The sequence below is a fragment of the Thermobia domestica genome, chromosome 14, assembly GCF_964235325.1.
Source record: "Thermobia domestica chromosome 14, izTheDome1.hap1.1, whole genome shotgun sequence".
Lineage (NCBI taxonomy): Eukaryota > Metazoa > Arthropoda > Insecta > Zygentoma > Lepismatidae > Thermobia > Thermobia domestica.
In genome coordinates, this window is record NC_137467.1 from 20,663,523 (window position 1) to 20,687,165 (window position 23,643).

A 23,643-nucleotide genomic window follows, 5' to 3' on the forward strand; every position below is an offset into this window, starting at 1 on the left:
GATCCGCAAGAGCCTACTCCGTCTACTTCGGTAACAACTCCAGTCTATATTAAATCACCGACTCGCCCGAAGATTTATTCATTTCTATTGACTAATTATGACGCCAAATACAGCAATAGTCGTCACATTTTCAATCAAATCATGAAATACCTTCCTCGTGCTAGTGTAAAGCAAATTGTTTTCACCAGGATTGGTGTTATCATAAAGTCAGATGACGAGAAATTCGGCATAACACTCCGTAACAAAGCTAGTTATGAAATATTCGGTAAAAATGCCAAGCTTTCGAATCTGACTGATAAGGTAAAGCAGAATCCACCACCACCTCGCACACCAATGATGTCTGTTGTTATTCGAGGTGTTCTCCCGGAAATAACAGATGATGAAGTTCTCGAGGAACTTAAAGCAGAAGGCATTGACGTAGCTAAATGTATTCGCATTAAAAATAACAATGGTGCTACATACATGGTTCGTGTTTTAACCACGTCCCAAACTTCTATTGATACCTTATTGCAAGACGGAGCTTATATCTTCAAACAACGACACAGAGTTGAGCCATCCCGTACTACCGCACCTCTCCCAGTTAGATGCGAGAACTGTCAAGCTTACAATGCGCACGTCACGTCAAAATGTCCAAATGTTCCCAAATGTGGGTATTGTGCAGGACAACATGAAACCAAGGAGTGCCCTAATACGGGAAGACAACCACATTGTTCCACATGTTCCAGTACTTCGCACCCTACTTACAGTTACAAATGCAAGTCTAAGCCGGCACCTGATCCAAATCAACCAGAAATGACGGTTCCGCTCCGTACGACGGATGCTTCAGTACCATTCTCGCAATCTATTGCTTCACCTATCACTGTGGAAAATTTCCTGAGATACATCACTCTTATTTTGCAAAATATTTTTCCATTTCAACGTCAGCTCATTCTTGACCATGTTATTGCGGCGGCCTCTGTTATATTTCAAGTTAATCTGTATGCCACCTATTCTGGTCCATTTGTTCACTTTCATATTGCACCACGTGATACTGCAGTTTAAACCGAACCTTTTCTGTCTGAGTATGGGTCTTACCATCCTTTTTATGAATATTCGATCGTTATCTCAACATAAAATACTATTTGAACAACTACTTTTAGAAGAAACAGTCGATATATTCGCTTTAAACGAGACATCGCTTAAACTAGCACATACCGTACGTTTTCCTAGGTATCAGTTTGTACGACATGATTACCCAGACACCAACGCCAGAGCACAAGGCGGTGTAGCGATTGGAATCCGCAATAAGCTTTCTTATAGATGTCACTCTGTACCAATAAATGTTCCATTGCCAGAGCACTTAGTGACGACAATCTATCTGTCAAACTTAGCGCTAACTGTTGCTACGATCTATGTCCGTCCCGGGCATATAATTCCGCTAGAATTCTTTCGTTATTTGTTTTCGCAATATCGCAATCTTCTAATCTTGGCGGATGTCAATATCCACAGTCGCTCCGACAGAGATAAAACTCAGTTCTCTGACTATATATCTCTGGGCTTACATGGCCATATATATAACCTACCCAGGCATACCAGGCCTAGTAGCCAAACTACCCCTGATGTTCTAATTAGTACACCTACATTAGTTGCTAAAGCCACTGTATCTGTTTTGGATTGCATCGGTAGTGATCATCTACCCATAAAGGTCACAATCAACCATGCACGCCCACCATCGTCTCCATCATTCGAAAGAACTTTATTCTTGTACGATAAAGCTAATTGGGAGCAGTATCGGACTGATATCAGTATAGCAATGGATCAGTTGGAACCGCCGACGTCTGAAACTGATCTCAACAAAGCCGTTCAGAGCATTACAACTGCTCTTGTTGAAAGTGCTAATAAAAATATCCCTACATACCATGGTAAAACGTATCAACCAATGTTGCCACCTGAATATCTTTCACTTGTAAGAAAATCCAGGCAGTATTTCCGTGAATATGAAAAGACACGAAATCCAGAATATTTGGCTCAGGCGCGTCGTTGGCAACGCACAGTTCACAACTATATTGTTGCCCACAAAAGGCTTAGCTGGAGTAAAACATGCAACAAGCTGAACACTGAAACACATCCTACAAGGTTCTGGAAAAAATTTAACCTATTAACTGGGCAGAAAGTTAGTACTACATACCCTCTTGTACAGGACGACCATCTTTTGCAAACAGATCAGGCAAAAGCTGACGCTTTTGCATCTCATTTGCAATCAGTCTTTACACCACCTGTTTCCACACATCGCTTAAGTCCACGAATATCTGAACCGGCAATTAGCAACTTACTTCAGCCTTCGATATCGCATGAGTTAGATAACACCAATCCTTTGACTCAGGCGATTACTACTGATGAAATACGCGAAGCCCTCAAACGCAAACGCAATACTGCTCCTGGTTTCGATAATATATCATATAGAATTCTTAAGGAATGCTCACTGCAGTTTTTTCTCTTCTTAGCAACAATATATACGTTTATTTTACGCACTGGCTATTATCCGCAGGACTGGAAAGTGTCTAAGGTCTGTATGTTCTTAAAACCTAACAAACCACCTTACTCCGTGACTTCATATCGACCCATACAATTAACTTCTACTTTGGGTAAACTGTTTGAAAAAATCCTGGTACGTCGTCTCCATCCATATCTTAGCGAACATAGCCTTCTACCTTCTCATCAAACAGGATTCCGGCCGCTATATAGTATCAATGACCAACTACTTCGCCTTATCACTATAATTACCAATCATTATAACAAAGCATTACCGTCTTGCCTCGTACTCATGGACCTCGAGAAGGCGTTTGACCGCATTTGGCACTACGGCTTATTTTATAAACTATTGAAACTCGGCATTCCTCTTACTTACCTTCGAGTTATATATTCGTTTATACTGAATCGTATTGCCTATGTGAATATCAATGGTACATTATCACATCCGATATTCCCACTGACCGGCGTACCGCAGGGTTCTAGCTTATCACCTCTTCTTTACATCCTCTATGCATCGGATTTACCATCTCCAGCACCTAATACATATTTGTTCCAATATGCGGATGATACCGCTTTTCTCACGCTTGGTAAAACTATTCAGCAAATTAATATCCACTTACAGGCTACAATTACTGCATTTCTTCAATGGTGTAATAAATGGAGACTCACCGTTAACGAAGATAAGACACAGACGCTAGTAATTTTACCGCCCAACCACCGCAGTAAGGTTCACCGTAATCCAAATTTGCTACGGATACGTGTTGGTGATCATCTTCTACAGCCGACTAAAACTGTTACCTATCTAGGTATTGTTTTCGATGATAAATTGCGGTGGACAGCCCAACTCCAGAAACTTGTTGGGAAAGCAAAAAATCGATTACAGCTTTTACGCCGACTTGTGGGTCAAAACTGGGGTTTAAACTCTAAACTATTACTGAATACTTATAAAGCCTTTATGCGTAGTGTCCTCACTTTCGGTCATATAGCCTGGTGCTCTGCTCCGCAGAAGTTTTACACTAGATTAGAAATTCTCGAACGTCATGCTATCAGACTCGCATTTCGCATAAGACTACCATACCCCAATGATGATCTCTACAATAAGATCGATTTTCCTCCGTTAGTCCAACACATTGCTCTCTTACGGCAAAAATATATTTCTAACTGTCTCCATTCATATAAAGACATATTTCTCGAAACCATATTTATAGACCTGGAACAAGACTCCCAGTTCCGATACTGCTATACGCCACTCAGCATCCTCATTTCCATTTATGCTCGACAACGTCCAGACGATCATCATCATGCAAGATTTTTCCGACGACAGCTCATTCATCATGATATTCCTCATCTTTTACCATCATAGCACTGTTTCCCACAACACTAATAAGGGCTTCCCAACGTTTTTCATCAGTCTTGAGCCGCCCCAAGACAGAAGACTAACCATCATTCGTCTCACTAATTTATTTCATTGTGTTGTGATGTGATGTGCACTGCATTCATTATCATGAGCATGGATGTCGTCAATTACAATATGCCTATATTCACTAGCACGTTTTGATAATCATATTTTGAATATTCATTTATTTTGATGCTTTCCCTGCACCTCTTACTATTATTTATCTAAATGCACTTATTATTCTATTATACTATTATGTGTTAGTTTAGTTATTTTTAATGTTTCTATTTTGTTCTGTTTCTAGTTATTTTATGTATTAATATGCATATATGTGTTTGCAACTTCTTGCGCTTTTGTAATGGTTTCTTACCAACATTTTCTTTGACAGCACCTTGCCCAACAACAAATGCAATAAAAGTTAATTGATGCTTCCACATCCCAGGCCAAGAGAGAGGGCGAAACCCTCTAGTGGCAGTTCTTCATATTTCCATATATTATGCGACAATAAAGATTTCACCCAAACCTGTCTCCCTCAAAAAAAAAAAAAAAAAAAAAAAAAAAAAAAACATCGGATAGTGGAAATGAAAAATTACATATCTGTAGTTTTTGAAGAAGTAGTAAGGTTTTAAATCTTGCTTCAATAAACAAATAAGTAAATTTTAGAATAGAAATAAATACTTAGCGGTGTGACAAACAGCTTGGCAGCGGTAATTCCTCACTTTCATTAATTATCCGTCTGTTAGGAGCCGCGATGGCTGAGTGGTAGAGAGTTGAACTCTAGTTTTTTGTGCCCTGCTTCGATCCCAGCTCGAGCTAAGCGGGCTTTGTGGTGGCCAAACACCGTGTGCGTCGTTCCTCCTCCTCCTTTCTTTATTACATTCATTCTCATCATTACTGTCTTCTATAGCCTAGACGAGAAAAATTTTGAAATGTAGAGCGCAACACTAGAAGATTTCATTTTTTTTTCCATCCGCCTTTTCTAGCCTACAGAGCATAACCCTGAAACCAGAGGCGCTGTTAGGTACGTGCGGGGCCAAGTGCCAATAATGACCCTGTGGGGCAGAGTACGGTGTGTCTGTGTGATGTGCTCTTGTATCTACTTCCTGGACGAAAATGTTCACAACACGGGCCCTCGAGCTGTTGCCCCATTGACCACCTCTAAAATCCGCTTCTGCGTAAAACTTTAAAAGAGTGAGAGAGAGAGAGAGAGAGAGACAAAATTAGAATTTCAGATATTACACAAGTGTATTGCAAAAAAAAAAAAAAAAACTGACGATAACGAATATTGTGAAGTTAAATACGTGCTGCTTTTTAGTCTCTACAGAGGGCGTAACCAACAGGTGGGCCGATAAAAAATGCTTTTTAGCCCGTTTATTTATATGGAAAAGTGTTTTTTCTTCTTTGTTTGAAATAAACAGTAATTTTAATTACATTTTAGTGATTACTTTTCCTAATCTAGTTAAATGTTTCTTTCTTTCTTACTTTTCTTTCATTCTTTCTTTTTGCTTTCCTATGATCATGCTCTGAGGCTAAAGGAGACGGTGATCATGAATGAAATGGTGATATGAAGCAAATGTGAGGAAACGGGAGAACTTAGAGAGGAAACACATGCACACGGTATTTGTTCACCACAAAATCCACTTGACGAGAGCTGGTTTCAATCAGTAGCCCCACGCATTATAATTGAGCATTCTATGACCCCTCTTGATTTGTTCAAAAGATGGATTTGCATTTTATTTATATATACTAGCGTCAATTGCCAGCTCCGCTGGGTTAAAATAAAAAAAATTAGTGATATATTTCGTTAGTCAGTCACTTTTTTTACTACTACTGAAGCACACTTTGATAGTCGATGTGGATTTAAACGGAATCGGAAGTGTCCTTGTTCATCTCAGCGACCCCGAAAGCTACGGATTCGGTACTAATATCGTTCACTTTCGATTATTTTTATATATTTCCTCTCTCTCTCTCTCTCTCTCTCAAGTTGTACGGTTAAAGTGAAATGATAAAAGCCATTCCAGGCCCAAGCCTCATCTATGTTGAAAAATTGATCTACAGCGTGCCCCGCAAAAAAGTAGGAAATTTGGGTTTTCTACAATAAGAGCGATTGTATGTGCATGTGCAGTTGTATACTTTTGTGCTGTTCCATTGTGTATATTACGTATGTGCACCCAGATGTTCCAAGACATTAACACAGTTATGCCTGATTAGGAATGAACAAGACGGTGCGAAGGCCCATACAGCAATCGATACTGTGACATGGATAAGAATTAATACTCCTGACTTCATCGAACCTAACGACTGGCCATCTAAAAGTCCTTATCTCAACGTAATGGAATATTGCATTTGGGGTATACTGCTACAGAAGGTTCAAGAACACAGGAGAGACACCACAAACATTGATGGCCTGAAAGCTGTACTGACAGACGCCTGGAACAACGTTACACTTCAAACTATTCAGAATGCCACTGGAAATTGGTTACAACGTCTACGCCGCTGTGTGGAAGCCAAAGGGAATCATTTTGAGTACTTGCATTGATTATGAACATTCAAGTGACAGTGTCAGTAAAATATAAATGAAAATATGTGTCCACCTCATATTACAGAATCCACCATAAATGTCCTGCTTTTTTGTGCGGCACCCTGTAGAACGGTCGGATGATTCAAGAGTTATTAAGTCGGAAACATGCTGAATATCATTTATCTATATCTATATCTATATCTATATCTATATCTATATCTTTATCTATATCTATGTATATCTACATCTAATAAATTTGTTATTACAGTTTACTCTCGATTATCTGCGGTCATCCCTTCCTTTCTTCTTTTTCTTTTTTTTTTTTGACCATAGATTACGGTGTCAAAGGAAAATCTTTAAGAAGCTTGCTGACAAAATATGTTTTTAAAACAATCAATCATAAATAAAGAAGAGATTATTTAACACTAAAGAACAACAACTATTCACCGATGTTTCTGTGGAAAAGTAAACCAACAAACTTGCAAGTACAGAAAACTACTGTTTATTAAATCATAATTGTATGTGTAGGGCAGGGCCCCTGCTGTAACTATAAAAAATATTCAAAAGCATTTTCATGTTAAGAGTCTTCATCCCGGCAAAATTAAAATACGGCTAATTTTACAGTAATTATGTGATATCTTCAAATAGATAAAAGATAATCGAAATGTGGAACAAGAGCGCCCTAGACAGTAATATTTTACATGAGAAACCGTTATCACGACTCACTTATCTGCTTTCGATTTCGAACCATTTTGAAAATCGGCATTTATTTTCGCGTTTCTAAACAGCTGAAAACGGAAAGCCACTAGGTGACTTGTGATAACGGTACCTCACGCAAAATAATATTGTCTAGGGCGCTCTTGTTCCATATTTCAATTATCTTTTATCTATTGAAGATATCACATAATTACTGTAAAATTAGCGGTATTTTAATTTCGCCGGAATGAAGACTTAACTTGTGTTCTTTTCTGGATCATTTTCCGGCTTAATTACGGTTGCCGCGGGACACGGGTAACTGGGAGTTTACTGTACGTAAATAAATAAAACTTTGATTTATAAATATTACAATTATAGGTCGCGGACTTTAATTTTCAGAAAATATGGAACACTAAAATAAAATTGATTTATAAACATTAAAATTATACGTCGCAGAATTTAATTTTCAAAAAGCAAGGAACGTTGAGATGGAATTGAACAAGAAAAATCAAAACATTAAAAATTCAGTTCATTTCAAGAAAAAGGAAATTTCCCCAATTAAAACAATATGTTGTAAAAATTGAAGATATAGATACTTAAATTTTCCACAAAATAAATAGATTTTACAGTTCATAACCGTAAAAATGTTGACTTTAATAGTCACTATTTCTCAGCTATACTAGCGCTATCTTTCGGACAATTCTATGAAATAGTTAAAGCCTGCATATCACTAATAAAATAACTGTTTGTTTGTCTTTGTTATTTCTAGTACTACTCTAAGTGTATATGTAATTTATTAAAACATTCTGTATATACATTTCAGCTATGTGTAGCGATTATCTTAAGCGTAGCGGACAATATCCAGTGTGAAGAGAAAAAGGTCGATGAAAAGAAATCAGATTTACAAGAATCAGAGAATGGACTTGGATTTTTGGGATACACTGCACCTATTGGTAAGTTTATTAGTGGTACGAAAAATGTATTACTATAAGCCTTACAGTATATCACAAGATGCTTCTCTTAATTTTTTGCTAGCAGTTTGTAACGTTTGTAGCCTAAAACGGACCTGTTAACATCAATATATGTTACTGGAGAGCATTTATACAGGGTGTTTCAAAACAACACGGACAACGTATGGCAGGTGATTCCTGACACCAAGATAAGACAAAAAGTATAGACCAACCTGGGTGCACAAATGCTTCTTTCGGAGTTATAGGCTGCCGAAAACATGAAAGAAAAATGAACATTAAATGTCCATAGCTCCAAAACCATGGGACCTACCGTAGTCGGGTCAAGACTTCACTTAGGGACTAGTATGTGCCCTACCCAAAAACACATGTTTCAGAATTCTGAAGTACTCAGAAAACAATTTTTATAGAGGGAGTTTGCGACAGGCATATAATTTCAAGTACTCACCAACTCCCTCCATAAAAATTGTTGCGGAAGTACCGCAGAATTTTGAAACACGGATATTTGGATAGGACATATACTAGTTCCTAAGTAAAGTCTTGACCCGACTACGGTAGGTCCCATTGTATCGGAGCTATGGACCTTTAAAGTTTATTTTTTCCTGTTTTCGGCAGCCTGGAATTCCGAAAGGAAGCATTTGTGCACCCAGGTTGGTCTATACTTTTTGTCTTATCTTGGTGTCAGGAATCACCTCTCATACGTTGTCCGTGTTGTTTTGAAACACCCTGTATAATTACTCTCCAGTAACATCTATTGATGTTAAGAGGCCAGTGTTAGGCTACAAACGTTACAAACTGCCAGTAAAAAATAAAGAGAAGCATCTTGTGATATACTGTAAGGCTAATTATGGGAAGGGCATTAATCCTTATAAACGATAACTACTACATGTATACACAATGGAAACGTGTACAAAAGTTAGGCTTATATTATTTCATATACAGTGAACGCAAATGTAAAGAAAAGAAAAAGAAAAAAGTAGAGATCGTGTTCTCATATCACTGTGTTTTTTAATCCTATAACTTGTGTGTATTTCAAATGGTTAGGAATATACAGAGGGTTGATTAATTCATGTGTCAATTTCATTTGTTCACTGTGCAAAAGTGGTATGAGATAAAGCCGTGCAATTTGGTGTAACTTTAGACGAAGGACGTAAGTTTTGTTTCTCCATAGAAGCATGTCACTTGTACTAAAGATTGAAGAGATATAGGGTCAAAGGTCAAATTTCGATTTTTTTCCTTATGGGATTGCAATGGTTAATTCTGAAAGAGCCTGAAAAACGTAAATCGAAGTGATAACAAAGAAAAGGCTGTATGGTATGATTCTATGTCGCAAGCCGACCAAATATTCGTCAATCAAGTGTCAAGGTCAGAGGTCACGGTCATATCAAGGTCACATGTCATCTTGAGAACCCATTTGAATACACTGAAAACAACGCAATGTCTTTACCTGATCATGTCAAATGGGTAAAGAGAAGTCTCTGAAAGGTAAACTACATATTCGATGTTATATTTCACCTACAAAACTTTGACACAACTTTGTTGCATGTTTGAAAATGCTCTTTTATTGCATTGTTAGTGTATATTAAATGCTATTTTAACATATTTAACGGCATAGTTGCATGTATATTTCATAAATTTTAAGTGCATAAAAATCCAATGTCTATTTATGACTTATTAAATCAATTTTTAATTACTTTTTTTTTTTTAAAGACTGCTACTTGGAACACTGAGTTGGTATCCAAAATGAAACTACGAACCGGTATTTAAAAATTAATTCCAGGTTGACACTATCTTAAATCAAAACAAAGTAAAACACATTTTGTTATTTTATCCGGTCTGTTTATTATTTTCACACTCAAACAGTAATGAGCTTATAACATGCAATTTGAACCAACAAACAGGGAGGAAACTTGTAGTGCTAAAATTATTTTGTGTATTGTGAAGAAGTTTTATTTTCAGGGAACTTGGATGTTTGATTAATACTTGCTATAATATAACGAACTTGTGTTAAGCTTTTTTGCAAGCTTTATTTAGACACGTGCTGCAAGCTTGAATCAAACTTGTTTTGCTGCCAAGTGTAAAAAAAAAAAAAAAAATGAAATATTTCAGCTTTACGTCCTACGGTTGTGCCAGTTATGGTGGAATGAAGAAAGTGAGAGGAAACGGGAGAACCTCGAAAAAATCCACGTACACGGTGTTTGTCCACCACAAAGTTCACTTGGCATGAGCGGGGATCGAACCAGGGTTCCCACGCACCAAGGGTGAGCGTTCTACCACTCAATCATCGCAGCCCCACTGTAAGGTGTATATGGGGTCAAAAGTGATACGTATGTTGACAAGTAGTCGATTAGTTAGAAATGGGTGTTTCTGCTTCATGTAGCAAAAGGTTCGATTCCCCGTGAGGAACATAGTTTTCTGTAGTAATTCAGTTTTCTGAAGCAACTGAGAAGTTTCTTGAATTAAGAGTTAGCGAAATTTGACCTGAAAACGAAGAAACTATGGACCGTACACCCAATCAGCTGTACGTGCGTTTTGACATCGATCTTAACCCTTCGTGGGCAGTAAGTTTTGGTAGTTTAGTTAAATTAACAAAAAATGGAAATTAGTAATTTCTAGGTAATGATCTTGTATCAAATATATAAAATTGAACTTCACTACGTGCGTGACTTCGTACCTTTTGAACCACCCAACTGGTCTCGATTAAATTTTCAACATAGATCAGGTTCGAGTCTGGGATGTGTTTTTATCATTTCACTTTGACGGTGCAATTTAGGAGAGGGAGAGAGAAGGGGAGATACTTTAAAATGATCGAAAATGACTGACATTAGTGTCAAATCGATAGTCTTTCGAGTCGCTGAGATGAACAGTGACACTTCCGATGCTGTTTATATCCTAACTCAACCCCGCAACTTGGAGGTGAGGGAGGTATGATCGAAAATGACCGATATTAGTGTGGATTACATAGTTTTAGGAGTTGCTGAGATGACAGTAACACTTCCGATGCCGTTCAAATCCAAACTCAGTCTCTATTGTCCTTTATCTACAATGAAACGTATTCTACCCGTGCCAATACGGGTATTATGCTAATAATAAAAAAAGTTCCGTTTTACATTTTGCAATTATGGTAGTCTGGTAGACAATAGATACCCAATAGTCTAAGCATAATTTGTAAATATATTAATTTCGATATATTAATTTCGACTAATAGACAGATAAAGAGTAAAGCAAAACATAGAATATACTTGAGGTACTGAATTTATACAGACTAGACTTAACAAGATACAAACCCTTTGGTTTGCGAACAATTCGGTTTACGAACAAGTTTTTATGAACAATTTTCCCCCTCGGCTTACCCTCTTCGGTCCTGAGCATACACAGAGAAAAATACGTTCTCTGGACAGCGGGATATTGTACAAATATACGGTATCCTCTTGCTTACTACAGAAATCAGCACGAAGCATACGTTATCCGTACGCTACATAGGCACTGCCCTTAGATGTTACATCATGCCGTTGCAGGATGTCTGACATTTAACAGTTTTCAATATATCGCATGCATGTACTTATGTTACCTTCGTCAGTTATATGTTATATACGTCCATTTGTATGTGAGATCCTGACCGCCTATATTGTTTCATACGGAAAGTACGTATAGATGGAACACTTATACGGAAAGTATTATAAAACATGGTTTTCAGTTATGCGCCTGCTGTACGTTAAGTCCAAAAAACTACAGGAAATACGCATGTAACCTATCTTTTTAAGTACGCCACCTACATTTTTTTCTCAGTGTACTTTTGGAGAGAATTGCATTTATTTGTGTATTTGTTTCCATCAATAGCTTTGGTGCGCGTGCATGTGATGGGAAGAAACGGGTGACAATGTTGTAAGTGTCGGGGGTCTATGTCTCTTGTAGGCGACATTGGGACTCAGTGAGTCAAAAATGTCTCCTATTATGGTTATGTCTCCTATAGGATACGCGGGGACCGTACGAACAATATTTTGGAATACGAACACACACATACGCCTATGTCGACAATTCCACGTGGTTACTAGTGCTTTCTGACATTTGCCGTAAAGCATTGTGAAAGTTCTGTGTTCAAGAACTACCGGTATCTGTTTTTGTTGTTTTCTTTGCACTTTTTGTATTTCTTTTAGCGCCATACTGTTTTTCTTAATTTAATTACTTATACTTGTTTTTTAAAATGTTAATGTTATTTTCATTCTATGTTCTTCGTCATAGAGAAACACTTCAAACTTTAAAAATAATTAAATAATTAAAAAAATATACACAGTATCTTGTTTTTGTGACTAAATCGGATTAATTGTATTTACATTAATTTTAATAGGAAAAAATCGATTTACAAACATTTTTAATGAAACGGATTAGGATCGTAATTCGGAAGTTCACTGTATATATAAATGCTGAATATACCATATGGTGGCTCAGTTCCGGTAGGTATAGCCCAGCAGTCTGAGGTGTTAGGCTGACGATTGTGAGGTGAAGCCCATTGGGGGGTTCGAATCCCTCTGAAGAGCAAGGTTGGAACTTTAAGAGTCTTCATCTCGTCGAAATTAAAATACCGCTAATTTTACAGTAATTATGTGATATCTTCAAATAGATAAAAGATAATTGAAATATGGAACAAGAGCGCCCTAGACAATATTATTTTGCGTGAGGTATCGTTATCACAAGTCACCTAGTGGCTTTCCGTTTTCAACTGTTTAGAAACGCGAAAATAAATGCCGATTTTCAAAATGGCTCGAAATCGAAAGCAGATAAGTGAGTCGTGATAACGGTTTCTCATGTAAAATAATATTGTCTAGGGCGCTCTTGTTCCACATTTCGATTAGCTTTTATCTATTTAAGATATCACATAATTACTGTAAAGTTAGCGGTATTTTAATTTCGCCGGGATGATGACTCTCAACTGTCCTTGATATTTCTGTGTTCATATCCCTGTCAGTTTGGAATACGTCAAAAGGACGTGAGGTCCCACTGGCGAACAATACCCCCGGCTGGGGCGTTTACAAAAGAAAAGAGGATAGAGCGATTACTTCTGTCTCGTGTAGGGATGCGCACGAGACAAGATTTATGGCTGTCTCGACTCGAAAAATATATATTTTTCTATTGGAAGAGCTGTGTCTCGACTCGAATTTGGTCAAGAAAATCCTGTCTCGACTCGTCTCGTGCACATTTCTAGTCTCGTAGGGTCCCTAGTTCGAACGTTAGCCAAGTAACTTTGTAATGGACAACATCAAGTCCAATAGTTTTTCTCACTTGTCAATGTACTTCCGTTTCCTCACAATTTCCATTTCACCAATTCTTCCATCATTATTCACTTGCATTAATAATCGTCTCCTTTAGCCTAACGGGCATAATTGAGGAGTTTCATGCAATAAGGGCGTAAGTCTGAATCATGCAGTTGGAGAAAAAACGATGTTGAAAATTTAAGTAGTGCTTTTATCTTACATAAAACAATGTAATATGCAGCATTTTATTCCGATATTGAATTGAAATGTTACCAGGAGGCTAAACAAGCATGGCAAAAGCCACATATGTGTTTGATGCAAAAAGGGCGTAAACTCACTTACGCCCTTATTACGTCAAACTCCTCAATTGTTGGATGTTAAACTGAAAGATTCCATTTTTGGGGAGGCGGTGGCTCAGTGGTAGAGCGTTCACCTCTGATGCTTGGGGCCCCGGGTTCGATCCCAGCCCCCGCCAAGTAAACTTTGTGGTGGACAAACACCGTGTGCGTGGGTTTTCCCGGGGTTCTCCCGTTTCCTCCCACTTTTTTCATTCCACCATGTCATTCATTACTCATCATAACATCTCCTTTAGCATAACCGGCATAACGTGGGACGTAAGACTCAAAGATTTCATTTCATTTTTTTTCATTTTTTTTTCATTTTTTAAAAAATATTTCATATAATTATGATGCTCTTTGTTTTGAAATTATGTCCGATTAAGTTACGTAACATCTTTCAGTGAATTTTGGATGCGTTTAAACGTTCTTCTAGAGAACACTGATCCCGGTCGCGACCCCTTTTGGGCTAAAGTGTCGCCTATCGCGAGTATTCGTTGGTAGTGCGGTATCATCAAGAACTTTGCGTCTTGTGTGTGAGTTGGATGTAGCTAACCCAAAGGTTGAATCAACGTTAGAAAACAGCCTTCTCTTTATACCGTTATTACTCTGTTAAAAAGAACGAAACTAGTGGTGGGCTCAAAAACCGGTTTTTCGATTTCTAGAGAAACCGGTTTTTGAAAATTTTCAAAAACCAAAACCGGTTTTCTCCAAAAAAGGTTCGGTTTTTCGCCGAAACTGGTTTCAATTTTCTTAAAAAACCCGTTCGGTTTTCACCGAAACCGGTTATCGGTTTTCTCCAAAACATGTTCGGTTGCTCACCGGATCCGGTTTCGATTTTCTTCAAAACCCGTTTCGTTTTTGTTTTTTTCTTTTCAAAATTTGTTCTATTTCTGACCAGAATAGTCTTTCGTTGTTCTCCGGAAACCGTATCCGTTTCCACAGAAATAGTTTTATGTGCTTTCCAAAAGTTTTCACCGAAACCAGTTTTGGTGAAAACCGAAACCGATTTTGGAGAAAAACCAAACTGGTGTTTGGAGAAAACCGAAACCGGTTTTGGTGAAAAACCGAACCGGTTTTTGGAGAAAACCGAAAGTCAGTTTTTCGGTTTTTTCTAGAAACCGGTTTCCGGTTTTTAAATATAAAAACCGGTTTTATCCATTCCTAGTTGAAACCGGAAATTGTAGATTTGAAGCATTTCCGGTTTGAATAGAAGGTGAAGGTTAAAGATGGGGTATATTCTTGAAATCAATCCATATCAGAAAATTTTTCGCTAGTTTTTACCGTTTTGGCTCTGTTGCTTGTCAAAAGATAGACAGACGGATATACGTAGTCGTTTTGTAACACTTCATACTTATACATAGTATAGTTCGGAAGTTAAACACAGTATTGGAAATGAGACACAATGTTGCCAGCGATCAATACGTTACTTTGAAAGGTAGAAGAAACACACCGTAATCAATACAATAGGTGAAACGAATAGGTCATTTTTAATTGACCGTATACATGTTGCTACATTCACACTTCCTCTCTATGTGATATATGATTTATATAACACCACATAATACATGTGTGGAAAAAAGTGTCCAAGTACACAGTTTACTGGTCGCATAGCAACTCGTCGTTTACTGTTATTGAGTCATAAATTTACACATGCATCAATAACAGGATAGAACAAAATGGTTGGTAATGCTATTATATGTTGTAGTAAGCGTTGCGAAGGATTGTTAGCTGTCGCCTAAGATAAATAGGAAGCCAGAAGCCTTCGGTGAGATTGACTCTGGAAAATTGAGGCGAGAAACGCAATAAATCAGTCAGAAAATAAAGAAAAAAAAAACTAGTAAATAACAAAAGAACAGAATTCGATATTTCAGTCCGCATGAAATGGATTAGGTAATATACAGAGACCTTAGAGCATAAATACAAGGCTATTTTCAAATGTCATTTAGTTCGATCAGCATACTCGTATCTTTTTTTCTATTTTTGATGGTTAAAATTTATCTTGTTTTCCTCGTATTTTGCAATTCATACATACCATACGTTCATTCGCGACTGTATTGCACTTTCATACGTCCGTCCTTTCTGGTCATGTGGTCCCGGGTATGATCCGCAATGTGTACACTGAGAAAAGTCCGTTATCCGGGTAGTGGTATATTCGGAAATATACGGAATCCATATGTTTACTACAGAAATCTGTACGGAGCATACGTTATACATATGCTACATACGCACTGCCCTTAGACGTTACATCATGCCGTTGCAGGATGTCCGACACAGGGCCGGATTTTCCAATAGGCCTGGTAGGCCCGGGCCTATGGGCGCTAACGGCCGAAAGAAAAAAAATTAAAAAATATCTAGAAATAAAAATAGAAATAAAAATAAAAGTTTTTCTTTTGACGTTATAATTACATAATTATTTCTGATTTAATATTTCTTGTTTCCGACCATGAATCGACATTAATAATTTTAAATTTATAATATATAATAAGCTGTTATAATTAATAAATATAAAATTGATTTTTAATGGTGTAATAAGTAAAATGTAATAGTATACCACAATAATGGAACGGGTAGTATAGTGGAATTATAGTTTAGTGTATTGTTTGTTACCGGTATATGGAAACCACTATTTAAATAATTTATAATATTTTATTTAAATGTAACAAATTGTAAAATAAAAAAATTAAATAAAAATAATGAGAAAAAAATTAGCCATAACTTAACATATTTTTTGAATTGATTTTAAAAAATCAGCCTAATAAAGCATTCTGATTTTGAAGTTCATTGGAACAAATAATTGTTGGTAAAGTTCCCCAATCTTTTGTTAATACATTAACGGTATCTTGTTAAGCTCAGAACCAAGTAAATTCCCCCCCCCCAAAAAAAACAACAAAAAACAAAAAAACTTGCAATGATAAAATTGCATCGTGGAGTGGTATTTAAGCAATTAACATATAGGCCTGATATAATTTTTTAATAAAGGTTTTTAGGAAGGTAACTTTAACCAGACTAGGGGGCGGAAAAAAATATTGGGCCTAGGGGCGCCAAAATGCTAAATCCGGCCCTGGTCCGACATCTAACTGTCTTCCGTAAATTACATATACGTATGTTACATACGTCAGCTATATGTTACATACGTCCATTTGTATGTGAGATCCTGACCGCCTATAAACAGTTCTTTCATTGGTACGGAAAGTTCACTTATTCGGAATACTTATACGGAAAGTATATATATAAAATATACTTTTTCAGTTATACGTTTACTGTACGTTAAGTCCAAAAACTACAGGATTTACACATATAACTTACGTTTTTACGTACGTCACATACCTTTTTTTCTCAGTGTAGCTAGACGACTTTTTAAAAAATTTATGTAGCTAAATTTTTTTTTTTAATTTCTGCAGTTCGGGGCATTTGTAACTAGATTTCTTTATAAAGGATTATTGAACTTTAGGGTATCTTTTGCGATCGCATCCCGTGTGACTGAGTATCTAGTGCTTATACATTTGATGCACGTGGTTTTCAAATCGATTCCCCGTAGTAAAGCTAGAATTTCAGAGATTATACTTGTCGTCATAAGGTAATTGTGAAGTAGACCCTTTCTATTTCAAGTGTTCCCTCGGAAAATATGTGAAACATACTTCCACCCCACCTCCACTGCTCTCTTACGAAGGAAACCACCCCCCTTTGCTTTGGAGAAAGAATTGAATGACTTCGGCTGTGTTGCCAAGTTGTCATTCAGTCATTTGGCCATGGTGAGTGAAGATCGTAAGCTACTTAGAATGAGTAAGAAGACAGTGCACAGCGAAGCCCGTGAAATAATTCAATGTGGCAACCATGTCCGCATCTAACTACTGAAAAATCTCGGCCACAGTCACTTGTTCCTTCTCTTTTGAGGGAGGTATGGGAAAACACACATCGACAACAGTCCCAGCAAGGGTACACTTGAAATAAAAAAAGGTTCTAGTTACTCGAATTAAGAGATGATAAACCCAAGGGCGCCGATCCTGTGGGGCTGGGGGCCCGAGCTCCCCAAAGCTCATGTGGGCCTCCTATTGTATTTATGAATATACAACATTTGGCATAATTTGAATGCAATTTGTCTTTAAATCCTCATATATATACCTTCCGCATCCGAATGCTCCCCCCTCCCTTCAAATTTACCGAGAAATCGGCGCCCTTGGATGAACTCCGACTTAAAAGTCGACAAGTAACATCGTATGGGGACAGATTTCATCAGTTTCTCCAGTAGCGATTTTACAATGAAATAAGAAATAGATACTACCAATTTTATGCAGACAAAATGCGATTGAATAGTTTTCAAATTCAAATGTTATCAAATCAGCTGCTTTATCTATTTCCATCAAATTACAGACTCGAACAGTGTGTAGTCTTTGTCAATACTTGGAAACAGTGACGGATCCAGGATATGATCAAGGGAGGGGCTAAACCATAATTTGCCGTTTTATCCAGCGTAAAGCAGAATTGAAGCCCATTTTATCCAATGTAAACCTGAGCGTCAAGGAGGGGGGCTATAGCCCCGTAGCCCCCCCTAGATCCGCCCTTGCTTGGAAGCATGAACATTTGGAAAACTAGTCAGTGTTGGTAGCGCCTCGTTCATCCGGTGTCGTAAATACAATTGCGGACAATAACTCGAATGACAAAAATTAAATTTACTTGAATTAATTTCACGGTGACTTAGTAGAAGTATGTAAATACGTTTTCAATTTTAACCTAGAAAGTACTTACATTCTAAGTACTTCAATTAAAACATTCATTACTTTAACAAGAGTACTTACAGTAATTGATATATTTATTACTTCAACGAGAATGCTTAGAGAAATTAAAATATGCATTACTTCAACGAGAGTAGTTAGAGTAATTAGAGTGTATGTATATAGAGTACTTAGTACTTGGGTAGTTAGTATGTAGAGAAGTATGTAAATGAAAATGAAATCTTTAAGTTTTACGTCCCACGGTTATGCCGGTTAGGCTAAAGGAGACGGTGATGATGAGAGAAATGATGAAATGAAGAAAGTGAGAGGAAACGGGAGAACCCAGAGAAAACCCACGAGCACGGTGTTTGTCCACCACAAAGTCCACACGGCGCGAGCTGGGATCGAACCAGGGACCCCAAGCACCAGAGGTGAACGCTCTACCACTGAGCCACCGCGCCCCCACAAAGTATGTAAATATATCTCCAATTTTGACCTTGAAAGTACTTACGTTCTAAGTACTTCAATTAAAACACTCATTATTTCAGTACTTCAATTAAAATGAGAGTACTTTGAGTAATTAAAATATTCTTACTTCAACAAGAGTACTTAGAGTAATAAGAGTGTATGTACGTAGAGTACTTAGTACTTAGAGTAGTTAGAGCCAACTTTGGTGTATTTACACTCTAAATACTCTAAGTATATACACTGTAATTAAGTACTCTCGTTGAAGTAATGAATGATGTAGTTACTCTTAGGAGTCTTGTTTAACTGATGAATGTTTCAATTGAAGTACGTAGAGTGTAAGTACTTTGAAGGGCAAAATTGGAGATGTATTACATACTTCCGTTTGGCTTAATGAAGAAATTAAATTTTTGGAAGTTTTACGTCCCACGATTATGCCGGTTAGGCTAAAGGACACGATGATGATGAGTAATGAATGAAATGGTGGAATGAAGAAAGTGGGAGGAAACGGAAGAACTCCAAGAAAACTCACGCACACGGTGTTTGTCGACCACAGTCCATTTGGCGCGAGCTGGGATCGAGCCAACGACCCTATGCACTAAAGGTGAACACTCTACCACCGTGGAACGGCTAAATGAATAGAATTCATCTCTGACGAGAGATGTCTTTGGTTCGATATCAGGCCATGCGAGTTTATGGTGGACGAGATTGTGCCAGTGATTTTTTGTCGAGTTTCTTCCGTTTTCTCCCATATTCTCAATCTACCAATTCTTTCTTAATCATTCTTTTCCGTTAATTATCCGTCTCCTAGCCTATACCAGGGCATAACTGTGGAATGTAAATCAAAGATTTCAATTTATACTATTGTCATCAGGGCCGACTCTACTATATGTGCAACGTGTGCATTTCCACGGGCAGGCAAAATCTGTCTTATTTAAAATAAATATTTCTTGTTGGAAACACACTTCATGATGATGGTAGTTACGTTTACTGATCTGACTTTCTATTTAACTACTACATTCATAAATCATGTTTAGGTTGCATTAGTTTAAGGTCACATGGATAATGCTAAAGCAAATGACCAAACACATCACAGCATAAATTGCTTGATTGTTGTCAAATACAAGAACTCAATTCTCCAACAGTAGCGAACACTTGTTCCATTTAGTTAGTTTTCACAGTTTTTATATGAAAACTAGTCTTGTCTTTGTCACAAACAAGTTGTTATCATTGAAGGTAGAAACAACTGTTTTTTTTTTTTTTTTAACAGATGTACAACGAACATCAAGAAATAAAGATAAAAGAGTTAGTTACACTAGAAACTGCAAACTTATATATTGAGGTTGAAGCTCCATATTGAATCCTATAAAAAGGATTACCATCTTTCCTCTGAAGGTGTGTTTGCTTTACCTTTCACTAACATGATAAAGTATTGTTTCAAGAAGACAAACATTTCGAGATTGCATTTGTATATTTAGGCCTTTCTGAGTGCTAGTGCACTTTCCGTCCCCTTAGTGTTCATGATGGGGGACGGCAAATTGCCTAGAGCCCTGATTGTCATTGAGCACATGTAAGAGTCTTTTTTTTATTATCTAAAAACTTTAAAAAGTACTAATTTAAATATTCTATATTTCTTTCAGGTTATAGAGGATATGGACTGAGATATCGCATTCCTGGTTTCGGAGGCAAAAGTTACTCCGTGATCAACCATCTTTCATTCTACGGATTGCCAGTCTTCAATGGATTTGGATTTGGATTTTACGGAGTTTAAACACAACAGAAAATATACAGGAAAGATTTGTTTGTAACTTACAATCTCATTCTAATATTTAATTTCTCTAATAAAATAAAATTCCAACTATCTTCAATATATTTATTTGTTAATTTTATAGTATAATTTATTTATTTATGATACTGATGACAAATAAAGTTTAAAAAATTGTAAAAACTTTAATTTCCAGTTTATTTTTTACGATGCCCTTGATTCAGTGACGACGAAGGATTTTTTTTAGAACAAGCGAAGGGGAAGAGACATTTTGGGAGGGGGAAGCATTTATGGGGGTCTATATCGAAAAGAATAGTTTCTAAAAACTGCTCTCCAACTCTCTCATTCACCCACACACATATGAAAAGGAAAACATTCTCTCTATGCTGCCAAATTTCTACTCATTCAGACACGAGTGTATTAACTATTGACACCCTTAATCTGTCTTCACTCTTCACGTTGTCGCCTTTACTGTCTCCATAACTGCCTTAACCTTACTTGGTTGACGGAACCAATAGTTATGACCACTTGGCAATCTCGCATTTAGTCAAGGCCCAAGGTTTTTTTCTCCTCTGTGTACGACTTGGACGAGCGGACCATTCCCCTTTAGGTGAGAACCGTGTCAACCAATACTGTACGGGGAGAAATGGTGGAGAATTTCCAGTTTCAAAGAGTTTTGTTTTGGATAAGTTGTTTTTGTTGGTAGACTTGTTTGCAAAAGATCTGCAAACATTATAGGTTCATAGGAGGCACTATAAGGAACCTCGCACGTCGCAACCCCCGCAGTAGCCCAGCTGGGGAGTTTGTCAAACTCCCGAGCAGAAAGCTATTAGCCAGCCCCGTTTCAAACGTACTTCTTTAAGGAAAGATGATGTAGACAATAAAACGAAAAGTGATGTAGCATAAATAAAAAAATGAAAATATTGGACGGAGGTTTGTACAAACATGCAAACGTTAAAAGAAACCGCCACTGGTTTTTAGTAAGTATAATAAGTGAGGTGTTTTACTTGTCTTCACGTTGTAGTGAAGATGTATCGCTATTCTTTTGAAGAACACGTGAAACACTGTTGGATTATTGGTTTATTAAGTGAGATACCTGTAAAAGACAATTTTTACATTTGTAGCTTACATGAATTATGACCGAGGCACCTATTTAACCGTTGGTATTTTGGAAAGGAAGAGATGTCAGAGAACACGTCTGTATCAGGCGTTAAATCCAGGCAGTGATAAGCAACGAAAGTTGTGTGGTGTTATTATTTCACCATCCAATAGTACATGCTCTCAGGGGTGCCCAAAAGGGGGGGCTATGACGCAAACTGCGTCATTGAAATATTTGGGGGGGTTAAAATCTATATAAATATGTTTGAGGAGGTGTAAAAATTAATCGAAAATATTTTTTTCCATGGAAGAACACCTACGGATAGACAATTGAGGGGGGGTGCGTCATGGACATGAGGGGGGGTGAGCACCACTGCATGCTCTTGAGACGAAACTCTTGGGGTTCTGACAGCCACATTCATAAACCCGCAACGCCATATACAAATGTGTTTAGAAGTTTTGAGGGGGAGGGAAAGTCATCTCCAGTTCTTGTGATTTTATTTCACTTCTCGCGCATAGAGATGTGTACAAAAGTTGTTTCATTTCGTATCCATATCTTTTTTATTTTTTTATTTTTTTTTTATACAGAAACATTTCTAAAGTTACTTTTGATTTGGGTACGCTGTATAATTAATACAGAGTGTACAAAAAGAACCCTGCAACTTCTGAAACTCATATTGATTTATTGATTTATCTTACAGACATGGTTTTCGGGTCATTTTTGTAGCAAAATACATCTTTTTTTTTTTTTTTTAACCTTATACCTAAAGAGTTTCAATGTGGCTGGTGCTGCACACATCCCATTTGAAGTCTATTTCTTGCCAAAAATTCCACACAAACAATTGTATCAGTGTCTTTTAATTCTTGCACCACTTGTAATTTGTATAGTTTGAAATGCAACTGTTCTCGCAACACACGCCAAACTGTCATGTGTGGGACATCCAGCTGTCGAGAAGTACGCCGGATTTATTTTCACAAACCTTTGTCTCCCTTGCTCTACAACGTGTTCAGGCATACGGGGACAATCTGAAGATTTGTTGTGTCTTACCGAACATCCAGTTTCAATAAAACACTTATGGCACTGATTAATAATAGGCCTACTAGATGGATCTTTACCATACTTTGTATGAAAATTACGTTGCGCAGTTGTAGCAGACTTCAATTCTTCAAACCAAAACATACAGCTAGCATGCTCGGGACCAGTAAAAATAGTAATATTTGCTGCAACTGCTGCTAGCGCTTGCGGTGGCTTGTTTCTAAACCAATGTACTACGTGAGTCAAAACTTGATATATTTTGCTACAAAATGACACCAAAACCATGTCTGTAAGATAAATGAATAAATCAATATGTTTTCAAAGTTGTAAGGGCCTTTTTTACATACCCTGTAATTTCTATAGTCGACGATAAATGGAAGCTCTTGATCTATACCAGTTACATCTACTTCTGTTAGAAGACATAGCCTAATATATATATATATATATATATATATATATATATATATATATATATATATATATATATATATATATATATATATAGTTAAAACATTTAATTTGTTATTGTTTATGGTCAAGGTCAGAGCGAACCATAGAAGAAATTTCAATGCCGACAAAGAAAGAAAACAACTGAATAATGACAAAATACAGACTAAATGTATCTACACGGTCATTTGTCATAAACAACTTACTTGTCATACGGACCCTTTTCTTTTTATTTGACACAGTTTAGTACCAATAATAAGTTGTGTAGAGCTTTCTTTAACCACAAACAAGAAGAAGAGTGTATCCATAATTCTGTTCTGCAAGGGCACAGTCACACATTAAGTATTGGTATTAGTGTTGCAAAAGATATTGGTTTTATCGTATACGTAAGTAGCTGATGGTATATATGAGTGACTCTGAAATACAGATTACAATACA

At 37.1% G+C, this 23,643-nt stretch overlaps 1 protein-coding gene and 1 long non-coding RNA gene across 2 annotated transcripts in view; one reads left to right on the plus strand and one right to left on the minus strand.

The window, feature by feature from the left end:
* Nucleotides 1-20,772, plus strand: part of LOC145669570 (uncharacterized) — a 40,056-nt gene extending 19,284 nt beyond the window's left edge. The window contains exons 2-3 of the long non-coding RNA XR_014128213.1: nt 7,948-8,077; nt 20,500-20,772. This is a non-coding gene — a long non-coding RNA (uncharacterized LOC145669570). The remainder of the gene's footprint in view (nt 1-7,947; nt 8,078-20,499) is intronic.
* The window catches only part of Ir76b (Ionotropic receptor 76b), a 510,549-nt gene that overhangs the window by 394,964 nt on the left and 91,942 nt on the right, over nt 1-23,643 (minus strand). The gene's annotated exons all lie outside the window — the stretch shown is intronic.